This window comes from Staurois parvus, unplaced genomic scaffold (genome assembly GCF_062004578.1).
Source record: "Staurois parvus isolate SC_StPar_1 unplaced genomic scaffold, SC_StPar_1.0 ptg000126l, whole genome shotgun sequence".
Taxonomy (NCBI): domain Eukaryota; kingdom Metazoa; phylum Chordata; class Amphibia; order Anura; family Ranidae; genus Staurois; species Staurois parvus.
This window is the reverse complement of record NW_028317922.1, coordinates 2,279,464-2,295,968: the sequence shown is the minus strand read 5'-3', so window position 1 is coordinate 2,295,968 and position 16,505 is coordinate 2,279,464. Positions and strand designations below refer to the sequence as shown.

Below are 16,505 nucleotides of genomic sequence, written 5' to 3'. Positions count from 1 at the left end.
CTGCTGTATGTTGGCCTGGTGGTGGGCTTTTAGGAGGGCATTAATGATCGGCTAAAGAGCACACTGGGCTCACTCGCCTACGCCTTTCAATCTGCGTGCCTGCAGATGTAGTGTTTTCAGGACATGGGTGCAGGAAGTGTACATGACGGAGGAGGTCCAGAGCTGGTGGAAGCAAAGGCGCAGAGTCTCGAGAGCGAGCAATGGGAGAAGAGGAAATCAAGGTCTGTGGGTCGAAAATGGGCTGCTGGCAATGACTGTGGAGAAGTAGAGATGAAAGGTGTTGAGAACTTGGAAGAGGCGTGGAAGTGGGAGAAGTACGCACCCCAGCGGAAGATTCCACAGATGGTGTGAAGCGGCCAGGTCCTGCGAAGTTGAAAGCTTGACTTGGTCCAGAAAGCCGTGCCACTTGGTGTCGAGCTGGGTGGCCATCCGATGAACTTCTGTAATTGCCATGTGCTGCGAATGTGAGCGTTTTCTCCTTCAAAGACCATCCAAGGAGTTAAGCTGAGCGGAGGCAGAGGAGTGTGTGGGTAGGTGGGTAGAAAAGAAAAGCCGGCCTCCCCGTCGGGGAATCGAACCCCGGTCTCCCGCGTGACAGGCGGGGATACTCACCACTATACTAACGAGGACCAGTTGGTGCAGAGCACCTGCTCCTGGCCAAAGTACATACGGCTGCACAGCTTCTCTTTCAATAGAGCTGTGGGCCTCCTCAGTTTGCCTTGCAGTCGGCCGGACATCACCCTTGCAACGGGCCTCGTTCGCACGGCATGCGCCTTGTGGGCGGCTTCCGCTATCACTGGCCTTTCCGCCAGTAATAGACAAGTCAAGTCGCCAGGCTCAAATCAACGGCGGCTCGGCAAGGAAGGTCCCACCGAAATTTGAACTCGGATCGCTGGATTCAGAGTCCAGAGTGCTGACTGTTACACCATGGAACCCCTGGAACGAGGATCTTTCTCGCTTTTCTTGTGCCTCGCTATGCCTGTAGCTAACGCTCACTCCCCCTTAACCCCCCTAGGACCGACTCTCCTATAATCTTTTCCCTACACCGTCGATCGCCATCTCTTGGTCAATGAAGGGGCGGCAATTTCCCATGCGAAGGTACCGGGAAAGCTAAAAGTACAGCAAATCATTTCCTCCTTTTCCTGGGGCATTCATGGCAGAAGTAGACATGGGATGGCCCAAGCAGCAAGACAGGGGTGGGCGTCACAACAATCGATTCATCTAGTGGTAAGGGCTTCTTGCAAAACGCTTCTCGCAAATTCCACCCTTGGGAGGAGTGCCAGGTCCACGCGCCAGTCAAGCATAAGGAGGCCAGGCGGGTGCCTTGCCTGTGGCTTCAGGCGAGCCCTTACAGGAAGGCCGCCCAGGATGATGCCACCCCTCTTCTGGCAATGGCTCTTTTCCCGGAACCTCAAGTCCTTTTGATTTTTTTTTTCACGCTCTCTGCATTGTTTTGTCTCACCAGGCGACTATGGTTGTGGCACAGGCTGCATGATCCTTTTCCACTCCAGCAAGGATCACGAGCACACTTTTTCTAGCGCTTGGACTTTCGGTTGCTTGAACCCAAGCCCTTCGGGATATCTCCTTCATCAGGGGCCTGGTGATTTTTCGAAAGAGCGATCCGGAAAGAGGTAGGTCACATCGAGACTTGGTGAACAGGAAAAGATGATGAAACTTTCGAGGTGCCATGAGGCACCAGGGCGAAGAGTCACCCGATCAGGCAGAAAGCACAGCTATGGTTTGTTACCGCCCAAAGCTCTTTCCCAAGACTCTTTGAAGCGTAGTAATAGCTATATGGAAGACGGCTTGGAGCGTGAGGTTCAGTAGTAAACAGGTTGCCACTGGGTGAAACTGGGAACCAGAGGGAACCTCCAGCACCAAAGACAGGCCCCAGCTGGGGAAAGGGAATGCTCTGCGTGGGACAAATTCCTTATGAAGGCCTTAGCAAACGGGATGACTGGAGATGATCAGAGAAGGGGAGGAGGCCCAAGGACTTCCCATTAGGGTTGAGCGTGCAAAAACTGGAATCTTAATAGATTGTAACCGGAGACCAACTCTAGAACGTGTTGCACACCGGGGAGGGGGGGTAGAGAGAGTCAAAAAGACCCTCCCCGAGGCCAAAGCAATGAATCTGCTGCATACTCTGCTGTATGTTGCCCTGGTGGTGGGTTTTTGGAGGGCATTAATGATCGGCTAAAGAGCACACTGGGCTCACTCGCCTACGCCTTTCAATCTGCGTGCCTGCAGATGTAGTGTTTTCAGGACATGGGTGCAGGAAGTGTACATGACGGAGGAGGTCCAGAGCTGGTGGAAGCAAAGGCGCAGAGTCTCGAGAGCGAGCAATGGGAGAAGAGGAAATCAAGGTCTGTGGGTCGAAAATGGGCTGCTGGCAATGACTGTGGAGAAGTAGAGATGAAAGGTGTTGAGAACTTGGAAGAGGCGTGGAAGTGGGAGAAGTACGCACCCCAGCGGAAGATTCCACAGATGGTGTGAAGCGGCCAGGTCCTGCGAAGTTGAAAGCTTGACTTGGTCCAGAAAGCCGTGCCACTTGGTGTCGAGCTGGGTGGCCATCCGATGAACTTCTGTAATTGCCATGTGCTGCGAATGTGAGCGTTTTCTCCTTCAAAGACCATCCAAGGAGTTAAGCTGAGCGGAGGCAGAGGAGTGTGGGGGTAGGTGGGTAGAAAAGAAAAGCCGGCCTCCCCGTCGGGGAATCGAACCCCGGTCTCCCGCGTGACAGGCATCCCCGCCTGTCACGCTCACCACTATACTAACGAGGACCAGTTGGTGCAGAGCACCTGCTCCTGGCCAAAGTACATACGGCTGCACAGCTTCTCTTTCAATAGAGCTGTGGGCCTCCTCAGTTTGCCTTGCAGTCGGCCGGACATCACCCTTGCAACGGGCCTCGTTCGCACGGCATGCGCCTTGTGGGCGGCTTCCGCTATCACTGGCCTTTCCGCCAGTAATAGACAAGTCAAGTCGCCAGGCTCAAATCAACGGCGGCTCGGCAAGGAAGGTCCCACCGAGATTTGAACTCGGATCGCTGGATTCAGAGTCCAGAGTGCTGACCGTTACACCATGGAACCCCTGGAACGAGGATCTTTCTCGCTTTTCTTGTGCCTCGCTATGCCTGTAGCTAACGCTCACTCCCCCTTAACCCCCCTAGGACCGACTCTCCTATAATCTTTTCCCTACACCGTCGATCGCCATCTCTTGGTCAATGAAGGGGCGGCAATTTCCCATGCGAAGGTACCGGGAAAGCTAAAAGTACAGCAAATCATTTCCTCCTTTTCCTGGGGCATTCATGGCAGAAGTAGACATGGGATGGCCCAAGCAGCAAGACAGGGGTGGGCGTCACAACAATCGATTCATCTAGTGGTAAGGGCTTCTTGCAAAACGCTTCTCGCAAATTCCACCCTTGGGAGGAGTGCCAGGTCCACGCGCCAGTCAAGCATAAGGAGGCCAGGCGGGTGCCTTGCCTGTGGCTTCAGGCGATCCCTTACAGGAAGGCCACCCAGGATGATGCCACCCCTCTTCTGGCAATGGCTCTTTTCCCGGAACCTCAAGTCCTTTTGATTTTTTTTTTCACGCTCTCTGCATTGTTTTGTCTCAACAGGCGACTATGGTTGTGGCACAGGCTGCATGATCCTTTTCCACTCCAGCAAGGATCACGAGCACACTTTTTCTAGCGCTTGGACTTTCGGTTGCTTGAACCCAAGCCCTTCGGGATATCTACTTCATCAGGGGCCTGGTGATTTTTCGAAAGAGCGATCCGGAAAGAGGTAGGTCACATCGAGACTTGATGAACAGGAAAAGATGATGAAACTTTCGAGGTGCCATGAGGCACCAGGGCGAAGAGTCACCCGATCAGGCAGAAAGCACAGCTATGGTTTGTTACCGCCCAAAGCTCTTTCCCAAGACTCTTTGAAGCGTAGTAATAGCTATATGGAAGACGGCTTGGAGCGTGAGGTTCAGTAGTAAACAGGTTGCCACTGGGTGAAACAGGGAACCAGAGGGAACCTCCAGCACCAAAGACAGGCCCCAGCTGGGGAAAGGGAATGCTCTGCGTGGGACAAATTCCTTATGAAGGCCTTAGCAAACGGGATGACTGGAGATGATCAGAGAAGGGGAGGAGGCCCAAGGACTTCCCATTAGGGTTGAGCGTGCAAAAACTGGAATCTTAATAGATTGTAACCGGAGACCAACTCTAGAACGTGTTGCACACCGGGGAGGGGGGGTAGAGAGAGTCAAAAAGACCCTCCCCGAGGCCAAAGCAATGAATCTGCTGCATACTCTGCTGTATGTTGGCCTGGTGGTGGGCTTTTAGGAGGGCATTAATGATCGGCTAAAGAGCACACTGGGCTCACTCGCCTACGCCTTTCAATCTGCGTGCCTGCAGATGTAGTGTTTTCAGGACATGGGTGCAGGAAGTGTACATGACGGAGGAGGTCCAGAGCTGGTGGAAGCAAAGGCGCAGAGTCTTGAGAGCGAGCAATGGGAGAAGAGGAAATCAAGGTCTGTGGGTTGAAAATGGGCTGCTGGCAATGACTGTGGAGAAGTAGAGATGAAAGGTGTTGAGAACTTGGAAGAGGCGTGGAAGTGGGAGAAGTACGCACCCCAGCGGAAGATTCCACAGATGGTGTGAAGCGGCCAGGTCCTGCGAAGTTGAAAGCTTGACTTGGTCCAGAAAGCCGTGCCACTTGGTGTCGAGCTGGGTGGCCATCCGATGAACTTCTGTAATTGCCATGTGCTGCGAATGTGAGTGTTTTCTCCTTCAAAGACCATCCAAGGAGTTAAGCTGAGCGGAGGCAGAGGAGTGTGGGGGTAGGTGGGTAGAAAAGAAAAGCCGGCCTCCCCGTCGGGGAATCGAACCCCGGTCTCCCGCGTGACAGGCGGGGATACTCACCACTATAGTAACGAGGACCAGTTGGTGCAGAGCACCTGCTCCTGGCCAAAGTACATACGGCTGCACAGCTTCTCTTTCAATAGAGCTGTGGGCCTTCTCAGTTTGCCTTGCAGTCGGCCGGACATCACCCTTGCAACGGGCCTCGTTCGCACGGCATCCGCCTTGTGGGCGGCTTCCGCTATCACTGGCCTTTCCGCCAGTAATAGACAAGTCAAGTCGCCAGGCTCAAATCAACGGCGGCTCGGCAAAGAAGGTCCCACCGAGATTTGAACTCGGATCGCTGGATTCAGAGTCCAGAGTGCTGACCGTTACACCATGGAACCCCTGGAACGAGGATCTTTCTCGCTTTTCTTGTGCCTCGCTATGCCTGTAGCTAACGCTCACTCCCCCTTAACCCCCCTAGGACCGACTCTCCTATAATCTTTTCCCTACACCGTCGATCGCCATCTCTTGGTCAATGAAGGGGCGGCAATTTCCCATGCGAAGGTACCGGGAAAGCTAAAAGTACAGCAAATCATTTCCTCCTTTTCCTGGGGCATTCATGGCAGAAGTAGACATGGGATGGCCCAAGCAGCAAGACAGGGGTGGGCGTCACAACAATCGATTCATCTAGTGGTAAGGGCTTCTTGCAAAACGCTTCTCGCAAATTCCACCCTTGGGAGGAGTGCCAGGTCCACGCGCCAGTCAAGCATAAGGAGGCCAGGCGGGTGCCTTGCCTGTGGCTTCAGGCGAGCCCTTACAGGAAGGCCGCCCAGGATGATGCCACCCCTCTTCTGGCAATGGCTCTTTTCCCGGAACCTCAAGTCCTTTTGATTTTTTTTTTCACGCTCTCTGCATTGGTTTGTCTCACCAGGCGACTATGGTTGTGGCACAGGCTGCATGATCCTTTTCCACTCCAGCAAGGATCACGAGCACACTTTTTCTAGCGCTTGGACTTTCGGTTGCTTGAACCCAAGCCCTTCGGGATATCTCCTTCATCAGGGGCCTGGTGATTTTTCGAAAGAGCGATCCGGAAAGAGGTAGGTCACATCGAGACTTGATGAACAGGAAAAGATGATGAAACTTTCGAGGTGCCATGAGGCACCAGGGCGAAGAGTCACCCGATCAGGCAGAAAGCACAGCTATGGTTTGTTACCGCCCAAAGCTCTTTCCCAAGACTCTTTGAAGCGTAGTAATAGCTATATGGAAGACGGCTTGGAGCGTGAGGTTCAGTAGTAAACAGGTTGCCACTGGGTGAAACTGGGAACCAGAGGGAACCTCCAGCACCAAAGACAGGCCCCAGCTGGGGAAAGGGAATGCTCTGCGTGGGACAAATTCCTTATGAAGGCCTTAGCAAACGGGATGACTGGAGATGATCAGAGAAGGGGAGGAGGCCCAAGGTCTTCCCATTAGGGTTGAGCGTGCAAAAACTGGAATCTTAATAGATTGTAACCGGAGACCAACTCTAGAACGTGTTGCACACCGGGGAGGGGGGGTAGAGAGAGTCAAAAAGACCCTCCCCGAGGCCAAAGCAATGAATCTGCTGCATACTCTGCTGTATGTTGGCCTGGTGGTGGGCTTTTAGGAGGGCATTAATGATCGGCTAAAGAGCACACTGGGCTCACTCGCCTACGCCTTTCAATCTGCGTGCCTGCAGATGTAGTGTTTTCAGGACATGGGTGCAGGAAGTGTACATGACGGAGGAGGTCCAGAGCTGGTGGAAGCAAAGGCGCAGAGTCTCGAGAGCGAGGAATGGGAGAAGAGGAAATCAAGGTCTGTGGGTCGAAAATGGGCTGCTGGCAATGACTGTGGAGAAGTAGAGATGAAAGGTGTTGAGAACTTGGAAGAGGCGTGGAAGTGGGAGAAGTACGCACCCCAGCGGAAGATTCCACAGATGGTGTGAAGCGGCCAGGTCCTGCGAAGTTGAAAGCTTGACTTGGTCCAGAAAGCCGTGCCACTTGGTGTCGAGCTGGGTGGCCATCCGATGAACTTCTGTAATTGCCATGTGCTGCGAATGTGAGCGTTTTCTCCTTCAAAGACCATCCAAGGAGTTAAGCTGAGCGGAGGCAGAGGAGTGTGGGGGTAGGTGGGTAGAAAAGAAAAGCCTGCCTCCCCGTCGGGGAATCGAACCCCGGTCTCCCGCGTGACAGGCGGGGATACTCACCACTATACTAACGAGGACCAGTTGGTGCAGAGAACCTGCTCCTGGCCAAAGTACATACGGCTGCACAGCTTCTCTTTCAATAGAGCTGTGGGCCTCCTCAGTTTGCCTTGCAGTCGGCCGGACATCACCCTTGCAACGGGCCTCGTTCGCACGGCATCCGCCTTGTGGGCGGCTTCCGCTATTACTGGCCTTTCCGCCAGTAATAGACAAGTCAAGTCGCCAGGCTCAAATCAACGGCGGCTCGGCAAAGAAGGTCCCACCGAGATTTGAACTCGGATCGCTGGATTCAGAGTCCAGAGTGCTGACCGTTACACCATGGAACCCCTGGAACGAGGATCTTTCTCGCTTTTCTTGTGCCTCGCTATGCCTGTAGCTAACGCTCACTCCCCCTTAACCCCCCTAGGACCCACTCTCCTATAATCTTTTCCCTACACCGTCGATCGCCATCTCTTGGTCAATGAAGGGGCGGCAATTTCCCATGCGAAGGTACCGGGAAAGCTAAAAGTACAGCAAATCATTTCCTCCTTTTCCTGGGGCATTCATGGCAGAAGTAGACATGGGATGGCCCAAGCAGCAAGACAGGGGTGGGCGTCACAACAATCGATTCATCTAGTGGTAAGGGCTTCTTGCAAAACGCTTCTCGCAAATTCCACCCTTGGGAGGAGTGCCAGGTCCACGCGCCAGTCAAGCATAAGGAGGCCAGGCGGGTGCCTTGCCTGTGGCTTCAGGCGAGCCCTTACAGGAAGGCCGCCCAGGATGATGCCACCCCTCTTCTGGCAATGGCTCTTTTCCCGGAACCTCAAGTCCTTTTGATTTTTTTTTTCACGCTCTCTGCATTGTTTTGTCTCACCAGGCGACTATGGTTGTGGCACAGGCTGCATGATCCTTTTCCACTCCAGCAAGGATCACGAGCACACTTTTTCTAGCGCTTGGACTTTCGGTTGCTTGAACCCAAGCCCTTCGGGATATCTCCTTCATCAGGGGCCTGGTGATTTTTCGAAAGAGCGATCCGGAAAGAGGTAGGTCACATCGAGACTTGGTGAACAGGAAAAGATGATGAAACTTTCGAGGTGCCATGAGGCACCAGGGCGAAGAGTCACCCGATCAGGCAGAAAGCACAGCTATGGTTTGTTACCGCCCAAAGCTCTTTCCCAAGACTCTTTGAAGCGTAGTAATAGCTATATGGAAGACGGCTTGGAGCGTGAGGTTCAGTAGTAAACAGGTTGCCACTGGGTGAAACTGGGAACCAGAGGGAACCTCCAGCACCAAAGACAGGCCCCAGCTGGGGAAAGGGAATGCTCTGCGTGGGACAAATTCCTTATGAAGGCCTTAGCAAACGGGATGACTGGAGATGATCAGAGAAGGGGAGGAGGCCCAAGGACTTCCCATTAGGGTTGAGCGTGCAAAAACTGGAATCTTAATAGATTGTAACCGGAGACCAACTCTAGAACGTGTTGCACACCGGGGAGGGGGGGTAGAGAGAGTCAAAAAGACCCTCCCCGAGGCCAAAGCAATGAATCTGCTGCATACTCTGCTGTATGTTGCCCTGGTGGTGGGCTTTTAGGAGGGCATTAATGATCGGCTAAAGAGCACACTGGGCTCACTCGCCTACGCCTTTCAATCTGCGTGCCTGCAGATGTAGTGTTTTCAGGACATGGGTGCAGGAAGTGTACATGACGGAGGAGGTCCAGAGCTGGTGGAAGCAAAGGCGCAGAGTCTCGAGAGCGAGCAATGGGAGAAGAGGAAATCAAGGTCTGTGGGTCGAAAATGGGCTGCTGGCAATGACTGTGGAGAAGTAGAGATGAAAGGTGTTGAGAACTTGGAAGAGGCGTGGAAGTGGGAGAAGTACGCACCCCAGCGGAAGATTCCACAGATGGTGTGAAGCGGCCAGGTCCTGCGAAGTTGAAAGCTTGACTTGGTCCAGAAAGCCGTGCCACTTGGTGTCGAGCTGGGTGGCCATCCGATGAACTTCTGTAATTGCCATGTGCTGCGAATGTGAGCGTTTTCTCCTTCAAAGACCATCCAAGGAGTTAAGCTGAGCGGAGGCAGAGGAGTGTGGGGGTAGGTGGGTAGAAAAGAAAAGCCGGCCTCCCCGTCGGGGAATCGAACCCCGGTCTCCCGCGTGACAGGCATCCCCGCCTGTCACGCTCACCACTATACTAACGAGGACCAGTTGGTGCAGAGCACCTGCTCCTGGCCAAAGTACATACGGCTGCACAGCTTCTCTTTCAATAGAGCTGTGGGCCTCCTCAGTTTGCCTTGCAGTCGGCCGGACATCACCCTTGCAACGGGCCTCGTTCGCACGGCATGCGCCTTGTGGGCGGCTTCCGCTATCACTGGCCTTTCCGCCAGTAATAGACAAGTCAAGTCGCCAGGCTCAAATCAACGGCGGCTCGGCAAGGAAGGTCCCACCGAGATTTGAACTCGGATCGCTGGATTCAGAGTCCAGAGTGCTGACCGTTACACCATGGAACCCCTGGAACGAGGATCTTTCTCGCTTTTCTTGTGCCTCGCTATGCCTGTAGCTAACGCTCACTCCCCCTTAACCCCCCTAGGACCGACTCTCCTATAATCTTTTCCCTACACCGTCGATCGCCATCTCTTGGTCAATGAAGGGGCGGCAATTTCCCATGCGAAGGTACCGGGAAAGCTAAAAGTACAGCAAATCATTTCCTCCTTTTCCTGGGGCATTCATGGCAGAAGTAGACATGGGATGGCCCAAGCAGCAAGACAGGGGTGGGCGTCACAACAATCGATTCATCTAGTGGTAAGGGCTTCTTGCAAAACGCTTCTCGCAAATTCCACCCTTGGGAGGAGTGCCAGGTCCACGCGGCAGTCAAGCATAAGGAGGCCAGGCGGGTGCCTTGCCTGTGGCTTCAGGCGATCCCTTACAGGAAGGCCACCCAGGATGATGCCACCCCTCTTCTGGCAATGGCTCTTTTCCCGGAACCTCAAGTCCTTTTGATTTTTTTTTTCACGCTCTCTGCATTGTTTTGTCTCAACAGGCGACTATGGTTGTGGCACAGGCTGCATGATCCTTTTCCACTCCAGCAAGGATCACGAGCACACTTTTTCTAGCGCTTGGACTTTCGGTTGCTTGAACCCAAGCCCTTCGGGATATCTACTTCATCAGGGGCCTGGTGATTTTTCGAAAGAGCGATCCGGAAAGAGGTAGGTCACATCGAGACTTGATGAACAGGAAAAGATGATGAAACTTTCGAGGTGCCATGAGGCACCAGGGCGAAGAGTCACCCGATCAGGCAGAAAGCACAGCTATGGTTTGTTACCGCCCAAAGCTCTTTCCCAAGACTCTTTGAAGCGTAGTAATAGCTATATGGAAGACGGCTTGGAGCGTGAGGTTCAGTAGTAAACAGGTTGCCACTGGGTGAAACAGGGAACCAGAGGGAACCTCCAGCACCAAAGACAGGCCCCAGCTGGGGAAAGGGAATGCTCTGCGTGGGACAAATTCCTTATGAAGGCCTTAGCAAACGGGATGACTGGAGATGATCAGAGAAGGGGAGGAGGCCCAAGGACTTCCCATTAGGGTTGAGCGTGCAAAAACTGGAATCTTAATAGATTGTAACCGGAGACCAACTCTAGAACGTGTTGCACACCGGGGAGGGGGGGTAGAGAGAGTCAAAAAGACCCTCCCCGAGGCCAAAGCAATGAATCTGCTGCATACTCTGCTGTATGTTGGCCTGGTGGTGGGCTTTTAGGAGGGCATTAATGATCGGCTAAAGAGCACACTGGGCTCACTCGCCTACGCCTTTCAATCTGCGTGCCTGCAGATGTAGTGTTTTCAGGACATGGGTGCAGGAAGTGTACATGACGGAGGAGGTCCAGAGCTGGTGGAAGCAAAGGCGCAGAGTCTCGAGAGCGAGCAATGGGAGAAGAGGAAATCAAGGTCTGTGGGTCGAAAATGGGCTGCTGGCAATGACTGTGGAGAAGTAGAGATGAAAGGTGTTGAGAACTTGGAAGAGGCGTGGAAGTGGGAGAAGTACGCACCCCAGCGGAAGATTCCACAGATGGTGTGAAGCGGCCAGGTCCTGCGAAGTTGAAAGCTTGACTTGGTCCAGAAAGCCGTGCCACTTGGTGTCGAGCTGGGTGGCCATCCGATGAACTTCTGTAATTGCTATGTGCTGCGAATGTGAGCGTTTTCTCCTTCAAAGACCATCCAAGGAGTTAAGCTGAGCGGAGGCAGAGGAGTGTGTGGGTAGGTGGGTAGAAAAGAAAAGCCGGCCTCCCCGTCGGGGAATCGAACCCCGGTCTCCCGCGTGACAGGCGGGGATACTCACCACTATACTAACGAGGACCAGTTGGTGCAGAGCACCTGCTCCTGGCCAAAGTACATACGGCTGCACAGCTTCTCTTTCAATAGAGCTGTGGGCCTCCTCAGTTTGCCTTGCAGTCGGCCGGACATCACCCTTGCAACGGACCTTGTTCGCACGGCATCCGCCTTGTGGGCGGCTTCCGCTATCACTGGCCTTTCCGCCAGTAATAGACAAGTCAAGTCGCCAGGCTCAAATCAACGGCGGCTCGGCAAGGAAGGTCCCACCAAGATTTGAACTCGGATCGCTGGATTCAGAGTCCAGAGTGCTGACCGTTACACCATGGAACCCCTGGAACGAGGATCTTTCTCGCTTTTCTTGTGCCTCGCTATGCCTGTAGCTAACGCTCACTCCCCCTTAACCCCCCTAGGACCCACTCTCCTATAATCTTTTCCCTACACCGTCGATCGCCATCTCTTGGTCAATGAAGGGGCGGCAATTTCCCATGCGAAGGTACCGGGAAAGCTAAAAGTACAGCAAATCATTTCCTCCTTTTCCTGGGGCATTCATGGCAGAAGTAGACATGGGATGGCCCAAGCAGCAAGACAGGGGTGGGCGTCACAACAATCGATTCATCTAGTGGTAAGGGCTTCTTGCAAAACGCTTCTCGCAAATTCCACCCTTGGGAGGAGTGCCAGGTCCACGCGCCAGTCAAGCATAAGGAGGCCAGGCGGGTGCCTTGCCTGTGGCTTCAGGCGAGCCCTTACAGGAAGGCCGCCCAGGATGATGCCACCCCTCTTCTGGCAATGGCTCTTTTCCCGGAACCTCAAGTCCTTTTGATTTTTTTTTTCACGCTCTCTGCATTGTTTTGTCTCACCAGGCGACTATGGTTGTGGCACAGGCTGGATGATCCTTTTCCACTCCAGCAAGGATCACGAGCACACTTTTTCTAGCGCTTGGACTTTCGGTTGCTTGAACGCAAGCCCTTCGGGATATCTCCTTCATCAGGGGCCTGGTGATTTTTCGAAAGAGCGATCCGGAAAGAGGTAGGTCACATCGAGACTTGATGAACAGGAAAAGATGATGAAACTTTCGAGGTGCCATGAGGCACCAGGGCGAAGAGTCACCCGATCAGGCAGAAAGCACAGCTATGGTTTGTTACCGCCCAAAGCTCTTTCCCAAGACTCTTTGAAGCGTAGTAATAGCTATATGGAAGACGGCTTGGAGCGTGAGGTTCAGTAGTAAACAGGTTGCCACTGGGTGAAACTGGGAACCAGAGGGAACCTCCAGCACCAAAGACAGGCCCCAGCTGGGGAAAGGGAATGCTCTGCGTGGGACAAATTCCTTATGAAGGCCTTAGCAAACGGGATGACTGGAGATGATCAGAGAAGGGGAGGAGGCCCAAGGACTTCCCATTAGGGTTGAGCGTGCAAAAACTGGAATCTTAATAGATTGTAACCGGAGACCAACTCTAGAACGTGTTGCACACCGGGGAGGGGGGGTAGAGAGAGTCAAAAAGTCCCTCCCCGAGGCCAAAGCAATGAATCTGCTGCATACTCTGCTGTATGTTGGCCTGGTGGTGGGCTTTTAGGAGGGCATTAATGATCGGCTAAAGAGCACACTGGGCTCACTCGCCTACGCCTTTCAATCTGCGTGCCTGCAGATGTAGTGTTTTCAGGACATGGGTGCAGGAAGTGTACATGATGGAGGAGGTCCAGAGCTGGTGGAAGCAAAGGCGCAGAGTCTCGAGAGCGAGCAATGGGAGAAGAGGAAATCAAGGTCTGTGGGTTGAAAATGGGCTGCTGGCAATGACTGTGGAGAAGTAGAGATGAAAGGTGTTGAGAACTTGGAAGAGGCGTGGAAGTGGGAGAAGTACGCACCCCAGCGGAAGATTCCACAGATGGTGTGAAGCGGCCAGGTCCTGCGAAGTTGAAAGCTTGACTTGGTCCAGAAAGCCGTGCCACTTGGTGTCGAGCTGGGTGGCCATCCGATGAACTTCTGTAATTGCCATGTGCTGCGAATGTGAGCGTTTTCTCCTTCAAAGACCATCCAAGGAGTTAAGCTGAGCGGAGGCAGAGGAGTGTGGGGGTAGGTGGGTAGAAAAGAAAAGCCGGCCTCCCCGTCGGGGAATCGAACCCCGGTCTCCCGCGTGACAGGCGGGGATACTCACCACTATACTAACGAGGACCAGTTGGTGCAGACACCTGCTCCTGGCCAAAGTACATACGGCTGCACAGCTTCTCTTTCAATAGAGCTGTGGGCCTTCTCAGTTTGCCTTGCAGTCGGCCGGACATCACCCTTGCAACGGGCCTCGTTCGCACGGCATCCGCCTTGTGGGCGGCTTCCGCTATCACTGGCCTTTCCGCCAGTAATAGACAAGTCAAGTCGCCAGGCTCAAATCAACGGCGGCTCGGCAAAGAAGGTCCCACCGAGATTTGAACTCGGATCGCTGGATTCAGAGTCCAGAGTGCTGACCGTTACACCATGGAACCCCTGGAACGAGGATCTTTCTCGCTTTTCTTGTGCCTCGCTATGCCTGTAGCTAACGCTCACTCCCCCTTAACCCCCCTAGGACCCACTCTCCTATAATCTTTTCCCTACACCGTCGATCGCCATCTCTTGGTCAATGAAGGGGCGGCAATTTCCCATGCGAAGGTACCGGGAAAGCTAAAAGTACAGCAAATCATTTCCTCCTTTTCCTGGGGCATTCATGGCAGAAGTAGACATGGGATGGCCCAAGCAGCAAGACAGGGGTGGGCGTCACAACAATCGATTCATCTAGTGGTAAGGGCTTCTTGCAAAACGCTTCTCGCAAATTCCACCCTTGGGAGGAGTGCCAGGTCCACGCGCCAGTCAAGCATAAGGAGGCCAGGCGGGTGCCTTGCCTGTGGCTTCAGGCGAGCCCTTACAGGAAGGCCGCCCAGGATGATGCCACCCCTCTTCTGGCAATGGCTCTTTTCCCGGAACCTCAAGTCCTTTTGATTTTTTTTTTCACGCTCTCTGCATTGTTTTGTCTCACCAGGCGACTATGGTTGTGGCACAGGCTGCATGATCCTTTTCCACTCCAGCAAGGATCACGAGCACACTTTTTCTAGCGCTTGGACTTTCGGTTGCTTGAACCCAAGCCCTTCGGGATATCTCCTTCATCAGGGGCCTGGTGATTTTTCGAAAGAGCGATCCGGAAAGAGGTAGGTCACATCGAGACTTGGTGAACAGGAAAAGATGATGAAACTTTCGAGGTGCCATGAGGCACCAGGGCGAAGAGTCACCCGATCAGGCAGAAAGCACAGCTATGGTTTGTTACCGCCCAAAGCTCTTTCCCAAGACTCTTTGAAGCGTAGTAATAGCTATATGGAAGACGGCTTGGAGCGTGAGGTTCAGTAGTAAACAGGTTGCCACTGGGTGAAACTGGGAACCAGAGGGAACCTCCAGCACCAAAGACAGGCCCCAGCTGGGGAAAGGGAATGCTCTGCGTGGGACAAATTCCTTATGAAGGCCTTAGCAAACGGGATGACTGGAGATGATCAGAGAAGGGGAGGAGGCCCAAGGACTTCCCATTAGGGTTGAGCGTGCAAAAACTGGAATCTTAATAGATTGTAACCGGAGACCAACTCTAGAACGTGTTGCACACCGGGGAGGGGGGGTAGAGAGAGTCAAAAAGACCCTCCCCGAGGCCAAAGCAATGAATCTGCTGCATACTCTGCTGTATGTTGGCCTGGTGGTGGGCTTTTAGGAGGGCATTAATGATCGGCTAAAGAGCACACTGGGCTCACTCGCCTACGCCTTTCAATCTGCGTGCCTGCAGATGTAGTGTTTTCAGGACATGGGTGCAGGAAGTGTACATGACGGAGGAGGTCCAGAGCTGGTGGAAGCAAAGGCGCAGAGTCTCGAGAGCGAGCAATGGGAGAAGAGGAAATCAAGGTCTGTGGGTCGAAAATGGGCTGCTGGCAATGACTGTGGAGAAGTAGAGATGAAAGGTGTTGAGAACTTGGAAGAGGCGTGGAAGTGGGAGAAGTACGCACCCCAGCGGAAGATTCCACAGATGGTGTGAAGCGGCCAGGTCCTGCGAAGTTGAAAGCTTGACTTGGTCCAGAAAGCCGTGCCACTTGGTGTCGAGCTGGGTGGCCATCCGATGAACTTCTGTAATTGCCATGTGCTGCGAATGTGAGCGTTTTCTCCTTCAAAGACCATCCAAGGAGTTAAGCTGAGCGGAGGCAGAGGAGTGTGTGGGTAGGTGGGTAGAAAAGAAAAGCCGGCCTCCCCGTCGGGGAATCGAACCCCAGTCTCCCGCGTGACAGGCGGGGATACTCACCACTATACTAACGAGGACCAGTTGGTGCAGAGCACCTGCTCCTGGCTAAAGTACATACGGCTGCACAGCTTCTCTTTCAATAGAGCTGTGGGCCTCCTCAGTTTGCCTTGCAGTCGGCCGGACATCACCCTTGCAACGGGCCTCGTTCGCACGGCATCCGCCTTGTGGGCGGCTTCCGCTATCACTGGCCTTTCCGCCAGTAATAGACAAGTCAAGTCGCCAGGCTCAAATCAACAGCGGCTCGGCAAAGAAGGTCCCACCGAGATTTGAACTCGGATCGCTGGATTCAGAGTCCAGAGTGCTGACCGTTACACCATGGAACCCCTGGAACAAGGATCTTTCTCGCTTTTCTTGTGCCTCGCTATGCCTGTAGCTAACGCTCACTCCCCCTTAACCCCCCTAGGACCCACTCTCCTATAATCTTTTCCCTACACCGTCGATCGCCATCTCTTGGTCAATGAAGGGGCGGCAATTTCCCATGCGAAGGTACCGGGAAAGCTAAAAGTACAGCAAATCATTTCCTCCTTTTCCTGGGGCATTCATGGCAGAAGTAGACATGGGATGGCCCAAGCAGCAAGACAGGGGTGGGCGTCACAACAATCGATTCATCTAGTGGTAAGGGCTTCTTGCAAAACACTTCTCGCAAATTCCACCCTTGGGAGGAGTGCCAGGTCCACGCGCCAGTCAAGCATAAGGAGGCCAGGCGGGTGCCTTGCCTGTGGCTTCAGGCGAGCCCTTACAGGAAGGCCGCCCAGGATGATGCCACCCCTCTTCTGGCAATGGCTCTTTTCCCGGAACCTCAAGTCCTTTTGATTTTTTTTTTCACGCTCTCTGCATTGTTTTGTCTCACCAGGCGACTATGGTTGTGGCACAGGC

At 53.6% G+C, this 16,505-nt stretch overlaps 11 non-coding genes across 11 annotated transcripts; all 11 read right to left on the bottom strand.

The window, feature by feature from the left end:
• Window positions 1–557: 557 nt before the first annotated feature.
• Window positions 558–629, bottom strand: TRNAD-GUC (transfer RNA aspartic acid (anticodon GUC)). The gene has a single exon. It is a non-coding gene; the product is annotated as a tRNA-Asp (tRNA).
• Window positions 630–3,014: 2,385 nt separating this feature from the next.
• TRNAQ-CUG (transfer RNA glutamine (anticodon CUG)) lies at window positions 3,015–3,086 on the bottom strand. Its single transcript has one exon. It is a non-coding gene; the product is annotated as a tRNA-Gln (tRNA).
• A 2,071-nt stretch (window positions 3,087–5,157) lies between these two features.
• On the bottom strand, window positions 5,158–5,229 carry TRNAQ-CUG (transfer RNA glutamine (anticodon CUG)). Its single transcript has one exon. It is a non-coding gene; the product is annotated as a tRNA-Gln (tRNA).
• A 1,765-nt stretch (window positions 5,230–6,994) lies between these two features.
• Window positions 6,995–7,066, bottom strand: TRNAD-GUC (transfer RNA aspartic acid (anticodon GUC)). The gene has a single exon. It is a non-coding gene; the product is annotated as a tRNA-Asp (tRNA).
• Window positions 7,067–7,300: 234 nt separating this feature from the next.
• Window positions 7,301–7,372, bottom strand: TRNAQ-CUG (transfer RNA glutamine (anticodon CUG)). Its single transcript has one exon. It is a non-coding gene; the product is annotated as a tRNA-Gln (tRNA).
• Window positions 7,373–9,452: 2,080 nt separating this feature from the next.
• On the bottom strand, window positions 9,453–9,524 carry TRNAQ-CUG (transfer RNA glutamine (anticodon CUG)). The gene has a single exon. It is a non-coding gene; the product is annotated as a tRNA-Gln (tRNA).
• Window positions 9,525–11,289: 1,765 nt separating this feature from the next.
• On the bottom strand, window positions 11,290–11,361 carry TRNAD-GUC (transfer RNA aspartic acid (anticodon GUC)). The gene has a single exon. It is a non-coding gene; the product is annotated as a tRNA-Asp (tRNA).
• Window positions 11,362–11,595: 234 nt separating this feature from the next.
• TRNAQ-CUG (transfer RNA glutamine (anticodon CUG)) lies at window positions 11,596–11,667 on the bottom strand. The gene has a single exon. It is a non-coding gene; the product is annotated as a tRNA-Gln (tRNA).
• Window positions 11,668–13,432: 1,765 nt separating this feature from the next.
• Window positions 13,433–13,504, bottom strand: TRNAD-GUC (transfer RNA aspartic acid (anticodon GUC)). The gene has a single exon. It is a non-coding gene; the product is annotated as a tRNA-Asp (tRNA).
• A 233-nt stretch (window positions 13,505–13,737) lies between these two features.
• Window positions 13,738–13,809, bottom strand: TRNAQ-CUG (transfer RNA glutamine (anticodon CUG)). Its single transcript has one exon. It is a non-coding gene; the product is annotated as a tRNA-Gln (tRNA).
• Window positions 13,810–15,880: 2,071 nt separating this feature from the next.
• TRNAQ-CUG (transfer RNA glutamine (anticodon CUG)) lies at window positions 15,881–15,952 on the bottom strand. The gene has a single exon. It is a non-coding gene; the product is annotated as a tRNA-Gln (tRNA).
• Window positions 15,953–16,505: the final 553 nt, after the last annotated feature.